Here is a 12,106-nt window from a genome sequence, read left to right on the forward strand (position 1 = left end):
TCCCTCTCTGAAGCTGTCCCCCAAGAGAAAGACATTCCCAACCCTGTGCTAGAACTCCCCTGACAGAAAAGAAAGCACTATAAAGCAAGCATGTAGGTCTTCACAGTAACTTCACTTCTTCCTGGAAAGAAATACTCCTTGATTCTGGGCAGAGTATCAGTGGGAAGTTTACACAGTGGTCTTACAAGATCATTTTGTTCTTCACTGGAAATTAGAAAAGTTATTTTCAAGAATTCTCTAGTTTGTCTATCAATTTGTTAACTCAATGGGTTCAAGAAGGTGTGTGGCTGACTTTCTTGCCCCAAGAGACATTATCATCTAAATTTGGAAACGTCCTGTCTATTCCATCAAAAGGCTGCTCTTTCCATCTGCTTTGGGTCAGTTTTTGCGCCCCCTCAAAAAAAGATATGCTTATGTCCTAACTTCCAGTACATGTGAATGTGACTTTATTTGGAAATAGCACATTTGCAGATATTAAGGTAATATGAAATTATACTTGTGTCCTTATAAAAACAGGATAGAGAGATGCAGAGAGCCAACGGCATGTGAAGATGGAGGCAGAGATTGGAGGGATGTATCTACAATCCAAGGGATGCCAAGATTTTCAGCAATAACCAGAAGCTACAAGAAAGGCATGAAAGAGATTCATCTTCAGAGACCTCAGAAGAAGTAAACATTGCAATGCCCTGATTTCAGATTTCTAGTCTCCAGAACTGTGAGTGAATAAATTCCTGTTGTTTTAAGCCACCCAATTTGTGGTACTTTATTACAGCAGCCCAGGAAACTAATACACCATCCTTTCCTGTGTATCCTCTGGGGACCACTGAGATGTGTGGCTCATTCCCAAAGGAGACTTTATGAATGTCTCTCTCAATATCAATATGATGCTTGGCAAATGCAAGGTTGAGCAACACAAGTTTGTTACATGTCGTAAAGTAGGCATGACTTCCTGTGAAAAGCAGGTACAAGGTACCGTGTGAAGTCAAGCTGGAAGCGTAGAAGGGGCTCATGCTTGCTGGAACGTGTGAGACTGCTATCCCTCTAGAGAGTATAGTCTTATTCAACCAGTGAGGGGTGCAATGGTTTTTAACACTTTTATTGAGAGTTGTTTGTACTATAGGAGTGAGTGCAAAATAGTTCCTTGATGACTGGTTCAGTGTTATTTTGCATCATTTAATTTCTTTAAATATGCCATCCCAAATCTGTATATTAGAGTGCAAAAAATGGAGAATTACTGGACTAGATTCACTGGTCTGAACTGCTCATTTATCCATTCATTCGGAAATATTTATTTTATATCTATGATATAACAAAGGCACTCTGGTGATGTAGTGGTTAAGGCATTTGGCTGTTGATGAAAAGTTAGTGGTTTGAACCCACCAGCTGCTCCATGGAAGAAAGATGGGCAGTCTGCTTCCATAAAGATTTACAGCCTTGGAAACCCAATGGGGTCACTATGTGTCAAAACTGACTGAATGGCAGTGAGTTTGGTATGATATAATAGGCACTTGCTAGAAATTAAGGGAAAGTATGTGAATGCTAAAAACTGTAGTATTGCTATAGCTATAGCACTATCCAAGGAGCTCTGGTAGCGCAGTGCCTAAGGCACTTGACTGTAACCAGAAGGCTGTCGATTCAAACCCACCAGCCACTCCTCGGGAGGAAGGTTGGGCAATCTACTTCCGTAGTGATACTGCCTCAGAAACCCAAGGAGGGGTTGCTACAAGTCGGGGTCGACTTGATGGCATATGACAACAACAACAACGTACTGTCCATTCTGGACAGATTTTAGCAGTGTTTCTAGACTAAGACCAACCAGAAAGAAAGGTCTAGCAATCTACTTCTGTAAATTAACCAATGAAAATCTTATAGGTTACAACAGAATATTGTCCAATTCATGCTAGAAAATGATCCCCCTTAGGTTTGAGAGCATTCAAAATACACAGTGGCTGCAAAAATAGACTCAGTATCATGAATATGGTGCAGGACGAGTCAATGTTTCATTCTGTTTTACATAAGGTCACCATGAGTCATAGCCAACTTGACTACAACTAACAGCAACAACACATGAATAAAGAAGAATTCCTGACCTTAAGGAACTTGCAGTGTGGTGTAGGAGACAGAAATTATAATGCCGTTGCTAAATGTTATTTGAAAATGTGCCCAGCATGCTATGAAAGCCCTGAGAAGAGGTATTCACCCAAATGGAAGGTGGAGGAAGAGAGAAGAAGGCAGGGAAGGTTTTCTAGAGGGGACACTGTGTATGAATATTCAGAGGTGAAGGTTGGTGTGAAAGAGGAGGAAGATAAAATAGGAGACAAGAGAAAGGATTAATGGCTTCATCTCCTCCAGTTGTCAGTCAATCCCTGCCAGTTGTCCAGGTTTTACCACCTGTCAACTAAAACTTAATTGAGAGAAATCTCTCATCAAGAGGTTGATTGTGATACAGATTCTCATATCCGGGGAAAAACCCATCACCTGTGCAGACTGCTATTTTCTGGCATCTGGAACAGTCAGTCCTACTGTTAGCAAAAAGTAGATGTTTGCAATAGAGCTACTTCCAGTCCCCAGTTTCTTCCTGAGGTTCTTATCTTTCCTTGAATACCCTCACTCTATATTTAAAATCTCTTTACATCATTCTCCAAATTGCCTGAGAGGGCCTCCATCCCTTTTGGACTCCTGTTTTCTGACACCTCAATCCTGAATTGCAGGTATTTTCAGGGACACAGTCTCTATTCTTTCTCATATTTCAGGGACACAATCTCTATTCTTTCTTATTAGCAGAGAGGAATACTCAACCTGAATACTCAACAAGAAATTCACCAGGCAAAATCCATGACCTTGTGTCCCAATGCAATTCTAGCCTCTTATTCTTTCTCTTTTTCCAATGCCAGAAGGATCCCAAAATCCTTTCTCCCATTCCTACCACTATCACCACTGTACCAGCCTCTACTTTGGAATTATCTCAGCTTGTAGCATCACTCAGTATGTCATTCCTCTTTTTCTTTCCTTCCTAGCTTCTCCCCTCCTCCTCTCCCTAATCCTGCTCCTGTTCCCTCTGCCTTTGGTTATTCAGGTGCCACCATTCTAACCTTGCCAGGGCTGCTGAAACATTAGAAGAAAGGTAACACCCTAGAAAGTGGGCATTGGCTTGAGCTTTTCTTTGATTTCAACATATTTATCAAGTAACTACTATGCACTAGGCCTGGGCTAGTGTCAGGGACAGTATGACATGGGCTCTGTCTCAAGAAACTCTCAGACTGGTGAAGGAGAAAGACACATGAAGAAGTGGCTGTACCATGTGGTGAGTACTGTAAGAAAGGTACAGACATCTTTGGGACTATGGGGACTGGTGAGGGGGATTAGGGAAGGCATCTCAGAGAAGAAAAAAATTGAGTTTGGGCTGGATCCCTCAGGGAACAGCTATGAGTGAGCTGTCATCCCAGTTGTCTGTCATGGGAATATGGAATAGTAAGGAGGCTGAGCCAAGTATGTTAAGGTGGAGATGACCCAGTAGTGACAGCTCCAGGAAAGAATGCCACTCCCTTAGGTCAACCTCACACAATTAAGAGCCCAACCACTTGCAACGACTTCACACTCACCTTGTCTATCATTGACAGGCCATTGGCAGCCCTTTCCATTGAGATAAATACAGCATAAGAGGGTAATTAGATTGAGTAATTTCTCAGCCAAGGCAGCTTTCCCAGGCTTCAATTTCCCTATGGCCTTTGCATCCAAATTGCTTTAGAAGTGAGAGGTAGAGGAGACTTGGAATCTGGAGAAGAGGGTGAAATGGCTAGTAAACATGAGTCAGGGAGTGGGCAAGAAAGTACACACTGTATTCTGCCTAATCTGAAAAAAAGATTACCTTTCTTCTTACCCCTACTCTACTAGCCATCTACTTACTAGTTTATGAAACAGCTTTAATACATTTTCTAAGTTAAATTCTAATGGATACAGATAAGGTATCACTCTGCTTTTCTCAGGAAAGCAAAAAAGGTAGCATTGGGCAGGTCATTTCTCCCTTTCTGAGTCTCTGTTTCTTCATCTTTAAGACAAAGAACCTGAGTGATAGCAATCTCTCTGATTTGTTAAGTCCTTGGCTGCTAACATTTGAAAGGTTGGCAGTTTGAACCCACCCAGCCACTCCACAGGAGGAAAATCTAGTGATTTGCTCCCATAAAGATTACAGCCTAGAGATCTTATGGGGCAGTTATGCTTGTCGCATGGGGTCACTATGAGTCAAAAATCAACTAGATGACATCTAAAGTCAAGAACAAGAATGTCTAGAGCTGTATTTGTTTAAGTTTCGGAGAGCTGCAGGTGCAAGGGGAACACAAATCCCAAAGGAAGAAATGAAGAGTGGCCTAGGGAGTAAGTAGTTTTAGTTAGGGGAATTTGTCCACTAGGCCATTGAACAATACTACGTCTACCTCCAAACCAAAAAAAACACTCAAACTCAGTGAAGTTGAGTTGATTCCAAGTCATGGTGACTTCATGTATTACAGAGTAGAACTGCTCTCTAGGGTTTTCTTGGCTATAATCTTTATGGAGGCAGATCACTAGGCATTTCTTTTGCAGAGCCACTGGGTGGGTTCAAACCACTAACCTTTCAGTTAGTAGTTGAGCACAAACCATTTGAGCCACCTAACCAAAAGGCTGGTGGTTCAACCTCACCAGCCACTCCTCAGAAGGAAGATTGGGCAATCCACTTCCATAGTGATACCACCTCGGAAAACCAAGGAGGGGTCGCTATGAGTTAGATCCAACTGACAGCAGTGAGGTTTTTTGTTTTGTTTTGTTTTGTTTTTCAGGAACCCATTCCACCACAGGGTAAGACTATTTTGCACGAAGGTACCCCATAAGTCAGTACCTCAGCCTGGATGTGAGCAAGACAGAACTTTCTTCCTCATATATACATTCCCAGCAACTGACTCTGTATTTGGCACATAGTTTTTTACTCAACAAATGTTCCTTTCATCAGCTGAACTAAACACTCAAGCTGCTCAGAAAGCCAGGGAGGGAGACATTGAATGCGGAGAGAAGACAACTCAGTCCTGCTTCCCTAGATTTCTCTAGAGATATTTAATCTTATCCATTATGGTTGGGAGCTCTAGTGGTGTAGTTAGTGCCTAAGGGATTTGACTGCTAACCAGAAGGCTGGCAGTTCAAACCCACCAGCCAGCCACTCCTCAGAAGGAAGACTGGGCAATCTACTTCCATACAGGTACCACCTCGGAAACCCAAGGAGTGGTCGCTGTGAGTCGGAACTGACTCGACCACAGTGAGTTTGGCTTTTGTTTATTATGGTTGATTCTCATCAGTTTTTCTTTCAGAGGTTAAACTTATTTCCAAGACCTATGGACACTCTCTTCCCTCTCTATACTAACCTCCGCTACTCTTTGCTTGAAGCAGAGACTTTCTCCCACCTCACACCACTCTCTGCCATCTTTATGACAATGGCAGGGTAGAAGAGGAGATTCACAGTGCGAGTTAACTTGTTAGTATTTGCTTTCAGCTATTTTCATGCTTTCTAAGTTCAGGCAGTCCAGGCTCCAGAGCTGTGGAAGCTGTTGGGCGGTTACAGATCTATTTAGAAGGTGAGATGCATAAGTCAGCATGGGTCAGTCTCTTTTAGAAGATTGATCTTGACCATCTGCTTATGGGAAGAAGATTCCTCTTTCTTGATCTGGGAAATAGAGGGATAAAAATTTTCCCCATCCGAGGGAAAAAAAAATGTGGCTAAAGTCTTCACGGAGGTACTTGAATTCAGAAGGCCTTAACTGCATCCAAGATGACAACACTATCCCAATAGCATTGATAACCTGGGGCCCTCTCATTTGAAAAGCCCCTAACCTCTATTATACTGAGAGACTTTTTGGGAAAATTTCACATAAATTATACATCAGACTATGTTCTTAAAAGGCAGCCAGATATAGTAAAAAGAGCATGAAGTTTGAAGAGATGAATTGAGCTCGTGGTTCTGTTACTTCTTAACTCTGAATCTATTTCCTTATTTGTCAAATGGAAATAATTATGTCTGCCTTAAAATTTCTGTGAGGAGCCCCTAGGTTAGGCAAACAGTTAACTGCTTGACTACTAGCTGAAAGTTAGCTGTTCAAACCCACCCAAAGGAGCTTTGGGAGACAGGCCTGTAGATCTGCTTTAGAAAGGTCACAGCTTGAAAACCTTTGGAGCAATTCTACTTTGCACACTTGAGGTCACCATGGGTCAGAATCAACTCAACAGGAACTAACGAAAACAACAACAACAAAGTTACTGTGAGGTTTAAAGAAGAATGGTCGTGTATTTAGTCAACACACTTACTAAAGCAGATATAAATATTTATTTGTCAATATAAATAACTCTGCTAACTCTATAAGCAAACCCCAAAACTCAGTGGCCCAATGTAACACAATTCTGAAAAATGTGGTGTAGATTGATGAAATCTTCCTCCATACAGTGACTCTGGGATCAAGGCCTCACTCCATCTTGTGACGCTCCCCTCTCATCAATTACTTTCCAAGGTTACTGAGGGAAAGGAAAAGAGAAAGATGGGTTAGGTACACTATCTCTCCTCTGCTTCAGACACATCACTTCTACTCATGTTCCTATTTGCCAAAATTTAATCATATGTTTCCAATGCAGCTCCAAGGGAGGCTGGGACACATTTCCCCACTGTGTCCAGGAAGAAGAAGCTGTATGGGAAACAAATAACATCTCTGCCATAAGCATCTTGTATGTGTCAGGAACTGTACTTGATCATGGGAACACAGAGATGAGTAAGACAAAATCCAGTCCAGACATGAATATATAAACACTATTAGCTCATGTTGTCAGAAGGAACCATTCCCTGGAGAAGGATACCATGCTTGGTAAAGTGGAGAGTCAACGAAGACGGGGAAGGCCCTCAACAAACTGGATTTACATAGTGGCTGCAACGATGGGCTCAAGTATAGCAAGGATTGTGAGGCTGGCACAGGACCAGGCAGTGTTTCGTTCTGCTGTGCGCAGGGTCACTGTGAGTCAGAGACGACTCAACAGCATCTAACAACAACAGCAACATTAGCTCTTAAAGAAATGGAGCAATTTACTTCTGTAAAGATTTACTGCCTCAGAAACCCAGTGAGGGTCACTATGAGTCAGAATTGATTCAATGATGGTGAATTTGGTTTTTCAGTTTTATTAGCTCTTAGATTGATTCAATTCCCCTTTTAATTTTGTAATTTCATCATTATTCCCTATTATAAATCATTATTTATATCCTAAATATTCTGCCTTCTTAAAACTTCACTTCATGCCTACTGGTTTCATGTGAGCCATTTCTATCTCCCTACATGGATGGTAAGTCCCCAGGACAGGGCCTATGATTTAGACACTGGTCAGTATCCATATAACCTAATGTAGATCCTCCCCTAGATATTTGTTGACTTTGAGTTTTATGTTTGTATCTTTTTTTTTTTCCCTTCAACTATATTTCTCTTCTCCCTTTGCTCATGGCTTCACCAAGGCCACCCTCTTCCCCAGATTGATGGTTATAGACCAAAAGCCTGATGAAAGAGAAGTCACCTAGTTTCTCCACCCAACACCTCCTCTAATTCATCTCAGGTCTTAACATTCTCCTGGGTAGAACAGAGATGAGTCACACCCATCCTTTCTCCCTACACCCATCCTTTCTCCCTACACCCATCCTTTCTATCTCCCTCTCTCTCTGCTGGACTCTCTCCCAGGACTAAGTATGAGACTACACCTGGGAAGCCTGCCTAGGCTCTTGGGAAAAGGCAAGTATCCACAGAGCTGACCAGCAGACACCGGAGTAACTGTAAATGAACAAGTCAAAGGCAGATGGTGAGAGATGCAAAAGGGGACTGTGGTCACTCCAGGAAACAGCTTGAGGCTACCTCACTGGGTTCCCTTCCTCTGAGGCTACCTCAAACATGCCTTGTGCCTCCCCCAGCCTCATCTGCCAGAGTGGGGTGGGCTGCGCCCCAGCTGCTTGTCATGCTATGCTCTTCTCTGACAGAGCCTGGTCCTGGCCAGGGCTCCGTGCTCTTATCTTCTCAGCACCGCGATGCTGCCATGTTGGTGAACAATAACGGATTCAGCCTGGATTCAGCCTCCCGTGTTCATCATTACCCTGCACCTTTAATCAGGAGTGTTATCTGCAGCTCCTGCCCAGGCCTCATTTAGATTTCTTGTTTGTAGCAATAATACCCTTTTAATATGCTAAATGAGCGAGCAAATGAGCCTTCCTCTACTTCGGAGGTTTTTAAAAACATCCCTTCTTTAGTGGATGAAGGTCATTCTTTTGGCAGATTAATACTTAACTAGGAGGCCCTGTTTATTGTCTGGGGTCACTTCAGCGGCTGTCACAGCATATTAAAGGGTGCAGGATTACCCAAGCCAGAACAATGCCGCTAGGTGGGAGATGCAGGCGGGGCGGCCCTTCACCCGATCCCCTTCCCTGGCTCTCATTTAAACTCCGCGGCCGTTATTAATACTTTAATTTGTAGTGCATTAATGAATTCTAAGCCCTATTATGTGTTGAGCAAATGGGCCTTCACCAGACCCTGTGCAACCCAAGTGAGTCTTGGCTGTAAGTTAGGCAACTACACTAATGGCATTATTGAGGGGGAAGGGGTCCTCTTGTGAAGGGGTGGGAGTGGGGAGGGAGTGGGGATGCTGGCTCTAGAAAGCTCAGTAGCAGAGAGGAAAGGTGGAGCTGTGAAGAGAGGATCCTGACAACACTGTTTGATACCTCCACCCCACTGTGCCAACCTTACCTTTGGATTTCCCAGTTACGTGAACAACTAGCCCACATTTCTGCTTTAAAAATTTCCTCGCCTGTAAAATGATTATAATAACAGTATCTATCTTCCTCAAAGGGAGGTCTGGTGGCATAATGGTTAAAGCATTCAACTACTAACCAAAGGGAGCTCTGCTGCCCTAGTGGCTAAGGCATTTGACTGCTGACCAGAAGGCTGGCAGTTCAAATCCACCAGCCACTCCTTGGAAGGGAGGCTGAGAAATCTACTTCTATAGTGATACTGCCTCAGAAACCCAAGAAGGGGTCACTATGAGTCAGATCCAACTCCACGGCAGTGTGTTTGTTTTTTTGGCTTACTAACAAAAAAGTCAGCACTTTGAACCCACGAGCCACTCACAGAATAAAGATGAAGCAGTCCGCCTCCATAAAGATTTACAACCCTGGAAAGCCTATGGGGCAGTTCTGCTCTGTCCTATAGGGTCAGTATGAGTTGGAATCAATCTGATGGCAGTGGGTTTGGTGTTTTTGTTTGTTTGTTTGCTTGTACCTACCTCTTAGGAGACCCTGGGCAGAGCAGATGGTTAACACACTCACTTCCTATCTGAAAGGTTGCATGTTCAAGCCCACCCAGAGGCATCTGAGAAGAAAGACTTGATGATTTACTTCCAAAAAATCAGCCCTGGAAAACCCATGGAGCACAATTCTGCTCTGACACACAAGCCATCACTGTGAGCCAGAATCAATTCTACGGCAACTGATTTACTGGCACCTACCTCGTATGTGGCTGTGCATATTGAAGTGATACATGTAGACAGTTCAGAGCACATAGGAAACAGTAAATGTTAGTTTTTATTGTTATTCCCTGACCAAACCTCCATCTTACCCCCTTCCCCAGCTGGACAAACTGGAGAGAGTAGTTTCTCTGGTTCTTTTCATGCTGTGTACTTGTCCGTTGTCCTATGAAGGCACTTGTGAAGGCACTGATCTATTTTAGAGCAGACCTCCTTGAGGGCAAGAACTATGTTATTTTTGTTTTTATACCTCTGGTGTTTAATACCAGTTCTTGTCAAAAAGTAAGTCTTTAACAAAAACTTAGGAGTCCCGGTGGTGCAATGGTTAAGCACTTGGCTGCTAACCGAAAGGCTGGTGATTCAAATCCACCCAGCTTCTCTGGAGAGAAAGACCTAGTGATCTAGTTCCATAAAGATTACACCCAAGAAAACCCTATGTGACTGTTCTACTCTGTCATATGGGGCTGCTATGAGTCAGAGTTGAGTCTATGGCACCTAGTAGCAACAAGGCATTTAGCTGTAACCAAAAGGTTGGCAGTTTGAACCCACTAGCTTTTCCACAGGGAGCTCTGGTAGGATAGTGCCTAAGGCACTTGACTGCTAATCAGAAAGCTGGCAGTTCAAACCTATCAGCCACTCCTGGGAAGGAAGATGAGGCAATCTACTTCTGTAGTGATACTGCCTCAGAAACCCAAAGAGAGGTCACTATGAGTCGGGTCCAACTTGATGGCACATAACAACAACAACAGCTTCTCCACAGAAGAAAAATGAAGCAGTCTGCTTCTCTAAAGATTTATAGACTTCAAAACCCTATGAGGGTCACTATGAGTTAGAATTGACTCAGTGGCAATGGGTTTGGGTTGGTTGGGTGCAAATAACCAAATAAAAGAAGAGTGTGGAATTGGGCTCTCCTCTCCATTTTAGAACCTCCATTTTTCTACCTGTTGCTGGGAGGACAGTTTACCAATGGAACAAACTTCTCTTCTAGGTTTGTACCCATTTTACTGCCTCACTCATATCATCTTGCCCTAGAAAGTCCTCCTAGATTACTCCAGTTCCCTCCTCTGAACTCTAGTCCTTACTTCCAGAGCCACTTCTCTGTTGCTTTTAGGTGACTGGTGCTTGCTCAGGTCTCAGTTTGGCTGTGTCACTCTCTCAGGCTCCACTGTAAGACCAAAGGCAAGCATTGAGTCTTGCACGTCACCTTGTGCAGTGCCTTGTACAAAATTGCTCAAACGTTGACTCATTTTAGCACAGTCTGGAAAGAATGCTTATAAGTGGCCTGCACTCACTACTCCAGATTTTAATTAACTTGAGGTCAGGAACTATATGTCACACTTGTTTTATGTGCCTCCCATCTTATGTCTTACTCAGTTCTAAAGACCTAATAAAAACTACTATTTATAAAGTTTACCCTGGGTCTGGCACTATGATGATTACTTATTATTATCTCATTTCAACTTCACAATAAGATATATATATATATATACACACACATTATATATATATATAGTTGTTGTTGTTATGTGTTGTCGAGTCAGACCCAACTCATAGCGACCCCACCTTGGGTTTCTGAGGCAGTATCACTACAGAAGTAGATTGCCCAACCTTCCTTCCGAGGAATGGCTGGTGGGTCTGAACCGCCAGGCTTCTGGTTAGCAGTCATATGCCTTAGGCACTATGCCATCAGCTAATAAAAACCCTATGGGGCACAATGGATCTATCTCATTATGTATGGAGTTACCGTATACAATGAGTCAGAGGCTGACTTGACAGCAGCTAACAACAACATATAGATATTATTATTCCCATTTTACAGCTGAAGAAATATAAGTTTTTAACTACTCTAACTTCACTGCCTCACTCAGTAATAAGTTCCCCCAGGATCTTAGAGCTGGAAGAAATCTTAAGTCATTTGGAACAAACACTTATGTTTTCAATTGAGGTAACTGAGACTCAGATGTTAAAGGATTGTGCAAGGTCACTCAGCCAGTCCATAAAACCAAGTCTTTCCTTCTCCCCTGGCACCCTAAAGTGGCATGCTGTCTGACGGGCTACGCCACCCTGCTAAAGGAATGGATTGATCCAGATGGAACTAGAGATCCATGTAGGAGCCCTGGTAGACTGATCAGGACTTGAGTTAGAGATGAGTCAGGCCCTGGCCAGGATTTCTCCACCCTTTGTTGGAATCAACTCAATGGTAATGGGTTTGGTTTGGTTTTTTATCTAGACTCCTTAGGAGATGAACTCTACTATATACCCCGAAGTGCCTCAGCTCAATTTGGCAATTGCTTATTGAGTACCCCCACCATGAGTCTATCAGGTGGTCATACTATGGTGGTTTACATACTGTTGTTATGCTGGGAGTTTTGCCATCAGTACTTCAGATACCATCAGGGTCATCCATGGTGGACAGGTTTTAGTAGCATAGTGCCTAAGGCACTTGACTGCTAACCAGAAGGCTGGCGGTTCAAACCCACCAGCCACTCCTCAGAAGTAAGGTTGGGCAATCCTACTTCTGTAGTGATGTTGTTGTTGTTGTTGTTAT

This window comes from Orycteropus afer, unplaced genomic scaffold (genome assembly GCF_000298275.1).
Source record: "Orycteropus afer afer isolate SDZICR_OR568_19922 unplaced genomic scaffold, OryAfe1.0 scaffold00036, whole genome shotgun sequence".
In the NCBI taxonomy this organism is placed as follows: Eukaryota; Metazoa; Chordata; class Mammalia; order Tubulidentata; family Orycteropodidae; genus Orycteropus; species Orycteropus afer.